Raw genomic sequence first — 6,000 nt, 5'->3', positions numbered from 1 at the left:
AAATATATGAAAGCACCCCAAAGCATCATCATTCATGAAGAAATTTTCTTAATATACATATAAGTTTCACCTCTTGGCTGAGGAAATCATGAAGTTGTCTATAATATTTAATGTCATATAACACAGGAATGTTTGATCCTGCTATTTCTGACTGTGTTCTGATTATTTGGGGTAGTCAGCTGTTATCATTTTGCTCTCTCCATCTGTGCTGCTGTAGTTAACTTGTTATTATTATTGGTGTTGATGTTATTAGTATTATTACTGTTATGTATTTTGCTTTAACCATAAGCCAGAAAGTGTTCTATGCATTCCATCAGGTTGCACAAAGCCTGGAACCAAACTATGTCTCTGCTTGTGCAGAGTCCAAGATTGTATCATTAATCTGTGTTGCCTTGTGGTACAAAGTGCATATGTGTTCAGAGTAATCACCTGAACTACTGTGTCCAGGAAGGTGTTACCGAGATAGTAATATGTAATAGCTACAAAAATTAGAAAATCATTAGTGTAATAGCTCCCTCTTCCCCATCTGGAAAAAAAAAGAACAAGTAGCTCTTATGATGTAAGACAATGCTCAGTGTAGAACAGTAGCTCCAAGGATAATACCCAGCCTTCCTGAGGTTCACAAAACAAACAAAAAATGCAATTGCAGAGGATAGGTTGAAGAAATGAAGCCTCTGTATTAATCAATTGTTGAAGGACATATTTGAAGCAAATTTTGAATTTTCACAGGTTCCAACTAATAGGGAACCACCACTGGAAAACTGAACATTTCAGCAAGGTAGAGCCTGAGAAAAACACACTGAGAGATTTAAAAGATCAAAAGACAGAAAATCAAGTGAGACAATCAGTCTACAAATATATTTAAAAAATACATAATACATGTGAGAAATTTCCCTAGATATTGGAACAATTCAAAGAAAGAGAAAACTCTCCCTAGTAATCAAGGAAATGCATAATTAGAGCAACAATGGGCTATAACTATACAATCATGAGAGTAATCAGGAAAAAATGAAAAACCAACAAGGCCTACTGCTAGCGGGGATGAAGACGATAAGAGAAGGACAATCTCATGCATCATTAGTAGAAATGTGGACTGTTATAACTTTTCATACAACAATCTGAAAAAACATGTAATATGAAAATGTATACATATGTAATTACAAGTTTGCGTGTGTATACTTTTTTTTTTTTTTTCAGTACGCGAGCCTCTCACTGCTGTGGACTCTCCGGTTGTGGAGCACAGGCTCCGGATGCACAGGCTCAGCGGCCATGGCTCACGGGCCCAGCCGCTCTGCGGCATGTGGGATCTTCCCGGACCAGGGCACGAACCCATGTCCCCTGCATCGGCAGGCGGACTCTCAACCACTGCTCCACCAGGGAAGCCCAGTGTATGCATTTTTATATACACAGATATGTGTAGCAGTTTATAGTAGAAATATCATTCATATCAATCAATGTTATAAGTGACTGAGTAAATTAACAAATGATTAATATAGAATATCATAGAATATCATGCAGATATTATATAGTTGGGGTCCATGGGAAGTTGTCTATCATATGTTATAAACAGAAATTTTTACATAATAAAATCCCCTTAAAATGAGTGAGAGCAATTTTTTGGTATATGTGATTATGTATTTGTGGGTACATTATTATGAGCATGAGAGGGCTTTGGGATACCACAGAAAATATTATTAAATAGGAAGAGCCTGGGTCCACCCAAAAGGGAATAAGAGGAGAGGTGAGTTATGGCGAAAGAAGACTAACTAAAATATACATTCGAAACTAAGCCGCATTAAGATCCTATTAAGTTAAATACATCTGACTCTTGGCACGCTCACTGATTTATGTCAACATCCCTAAAATTTCTCCTGAACTCCAGACTCATATCCAAATGTGTTTTCTATTTTCATTTGCTTATTTAGTAGTCATCTCACATTTGCTATGTTTTAAACAACACTCTTGATTTTCTTCTACAAACCCATTCCTCTCCATCTTTTCCATGTAAGGGAATTGCAAAAACCATTCTTCCAAATTGTAGGGCTCCTCTCTGAAACTCCTCCCTCCTCTACCCTTAAATTATATCCTGATTCTGATTATTCTCACTTTCTCATATAAGCAACTATGCAGATCCAGAATGCCACGATTTCTCACCTAGGCAACTGCAATATCATCTCCTGACCTTTCTCCTAGCTGATCTCTTTGCTTCTCTAGTGTCAATTCTCTAAACAGAAGCAGAGTTATTATGCTAAAAAATAAATAATATATTAAGTGTTCTGCTAAGCTTTTGCCATAGTTTTCAATCTTAGGAGAGAAATACCTATAAACTTGTCAAAGCCTTAAAATGTCAACTTCCAGATTTCCCCTCTGATCTCTCTCTCTCTCTCTCTCTCTCTCTCTTTTTTTAAGCACTCTATCTTTTATTCATTCTGGCCCAGCCACGCTGGCCTCATTACTACTAGTCAGACTCATCAAGCATATTCATTCCCACACCAGAGCCTTAATTCTTGCTCATTCCATCTGGTATATGTTTCTTCCTGATATCCATGTCCTATTTCCTCACTACCTTCAGATCTCTGCTCAAATTTCACTTTTTCTGAGTGGGTCTCCTTTGTGACCTATGTTAAATGGATCCCCTGCGCCATCCCTTATGCAGCCCATACACAGAGGGCTGATAATACAGCCCTCTACCCAGTATTATTGCCATTTCAGACACACACACGCACTCATGCAAGGTAACAGATAGAAAATTAGGTAAATAAATAGTCTCCCTGAGTAACACTTCCCCTTCACCATTTCTATGAAACTTTGTTTTTGGAAATGAACATGTGTAATGTGAGATTTATCTAAAATTTTTTATTATTGAAAATGCCAAATTATTTTACTTTATTTTTTTTCTGGCTGCCTGGAATTGTTAGTCTATAAACATTTCCTCTGCCTCCCAGGTACAGACCTAGGCACATCCACTTCATCATCTCCCTCCCATGTTTGCAATGTGTCAGCATCTATCTTCTCTTTTTCATTCTCCCTGCCACTCTTGTAGGAGAACTATTTCTTGTTACCTCTCTTCTAGATTCCATGGATTCCGTCTGTTTTCCCTTCATGAACATATCTGTCACAATTTTCCTAACCACTCTGTAAGCTCTAGTCAAGGTTGAGACATACAGCAGTTTTCAGTTTGTTTTAGCCGTCCCTTCCTCTCTAAATACCATACCTGTATCTCCAATTTCCAAGTCCTATCCTTTTTCAAGGACTCAGTTGAAAGGTCAATATTATTATATTTCCCACCAGGAACATTGGCTAAGATTGACCTGTTAGTTGAACTCACAACATTTTAAGGTTTTTAGGCTCTTTGTCATATCCAGCAAGATATAATAGTTATTTGCATGTATCATAAAAGCAGTTATATTTTTGAAACTATAAACTGTTGTATTTATCTTATGTACTTAAAAAAGACTGTCGAGCTCAAAGAGAAAGTATATGTATGTATGTATGTATGTATGTATATATATACATACACACACACATATATATATAAAACACAAAATCCTATAAGAAAATTGAAGTTTAAATGATAAATTGAGAGAAATGTTTTCACAAGAAGACCAAAGAATGGCTAATTTTGCTCACTAAAAATTTGGAAATAGCTAAGAACAGTATATTCAAAACTATAAATACATGAATTATGAGCATAATAAAAATACATTGTTTAACAAGTTATTAATATGGAAGCTTTATTTAATCTATTTTTTCTGGATAGATCCCTAAAATATCTATAATTAAAAGACATTTGCAATAATAACTTTGTAGTTTTATGTTTTTCCCATGTGTTTGTAAACAGTCTAGCCAGTGTTACTACAAGGTCAGAGTTACCAAAAAGGAAGGCACTTCCTCCAAGATACTGCTCTCTCTGAACCAGATGCTTTTGGTGTGTAGTTCACTGACAACAGGGGAGAACCCAGATGATTGACAGGTGGTTTAGGTTTCGCAAGAAAGAAGACTCCCTTCCCAGTAAAGTGTCTCGCTCCTCCAGATGGGACCAGCATGCTTTGGTGGGTAGACAGTAAGAGGAAAACCACATTTTTATCTGGAAGCATATTTCTCAGAGTACAGGTGAACCAAAATGTGCTTAGGCTTTGTGTGTCACTGTGAAGTTGTCTGTGAAGTGGAGGAATCAAACAGTTGTCCAGGGCTGGGGCTGAAGTTAGTCCTTACCCAAGGAGTAGTACAGAACGGGATAGAACTGTGTTTTGCGTCCTGCAGTAGTTCCAATGCTGTAAATTGCATATTTTAATTAAATTAATATCAAAATATAAAAAAAAAAAAAGCAACTCACTGAAAAGAAAAAAACCTCAAAGTGGAATCTTTTGAGGTTCCACTTTCAATCTGGGCTCACATTAATGAATTTGCTCAGTTGACGCTATTGATTTTTTTTCACTGAATGTGAACATTTTGCACATGGCAGCATTGTGAACCTTGTGCATTCTGCTGAGGAAGTTTGGAGAGCTTTACAGAAAAATATCCTATCTTTCTCTGTTTTTATATATAACTATGCACACTGAGGACAGCCTCACTCAAGAGAAGTCCGACATTACGACATCTGAAAAATAGGCATCTCACCTCTACTTAATGCATTTTGTACATATCTTACTTCTTTAGCAGGAGTTACATACTAGATATATATATAGGAAAAATGAACTCAGTTATGCAAATAAATCCTTAAATGACTCCAGGTTTACAAAAGTAACCTGATGGATATATCACGTACCAACCAGTCCGTCCTATTAACTTATGGTCCTACCTGAGTAAAATACTGTTTAGTAGAGATATATGAATTCATGATTCTTCTAATATATACCTTCCTCCACACTATGGGGTAATTTTGGCTTAATTAAGCTTCCTTACTCTCCCCATGATTTAAATACATACAGATACGACTCTAGAGCATCTGTCCAAATAATTTCCCCTTTGCATTTTTTTGAGAAGACATGCATATTTTAAAATGTTGAGATATACTGACCTACAATTCAAAATAATTGTTTCCACTTTTGTCACAGAAAACACGCTATAGCTATACAGAATATAATTCATCATTTAGCAATTGAGATGTCCAAGATAAAGATAGCATGAAAACACATACCCAATACTGTATACTAGAAACTGAATAGAATGCAAAAAAAAAAAAAAGGGAGGGAGAAAAAAATTAAATAAATCAAATATTCTTACTCAAGAATGATCTACTTATTTCAGTAGACATTCACTTGTGAAATTATTAAAATCATATTGGTTTTTTTCAGGGGGGAGAGAGAGGAGTGTGGGGTTACCCAGGAGACAAAGAGTGCGGTATAATCAGAGCCCACAGGATGTGCTCTGTGGCTTGCGGTCTGTGGGGGAGGCTGATCAGCAGAGCCTGATGGAGGGCAGGGGGAGGCTGGGCTGTGATGTGCTGATTTTCAGGGGTGGCTCAGAGGATGGCAGAATTGGGCCAGAGGCAGAGGTGGTGCTGCCTGGACCACTCTATCCAGAGGAAGCCCTATCTGGCAGGATCTAGGAAGTTCTATGGGGTGTCAGGGCAGTCCAGGGATGAGAAACACCTGGATGCCCCAGGTGCCGGAGGCCCCTCCCCACAGACTCATCTGTACAGAGTCCAGCTGATGCCACCTACCAAGTAAACTCCAATTCTCCTTGATGCTTCTCTCCACTCAGAGTCACGATTCAAGGAATCAGTTACCAATTACGTAAAAGGCCTTAGGAAAATAAAATTACAGAACTCCAGGCAACAGACACACAAGTAAAAATAAATCATTCAAAAAATAGAGAAGCTGTGATTTAAAGGACCAGATAATAAACTGTGAAAAAAAAAAGAACAAAACATTAGTTAATTATAAGATATATGGTTATAAAAGAAAGGGTAAATATTCTTCATAAAAGAAAAGATACAAACCGTCAAACTTATAAGCTGTTTTATATATATATATATATATATATATATATATATAT

Source organism: Phocoena phocoena, chromosome 3 (genome assembly GCF_963924675.1).
Source record: "Phocoena phocoena chromosome 3, mPhoPho1.1, whole genome shotgun sequence".
NCBI classification, from domain to species: domain Eukaryota; kingdom Metazoa; phylum Chordata; class Mammalia; order Artiodactyla; family Phocoenidae; genus Phocoena; species Phocoena phocoena.
Note: the sequence above shows the minus strand (reverse complement) of the source record.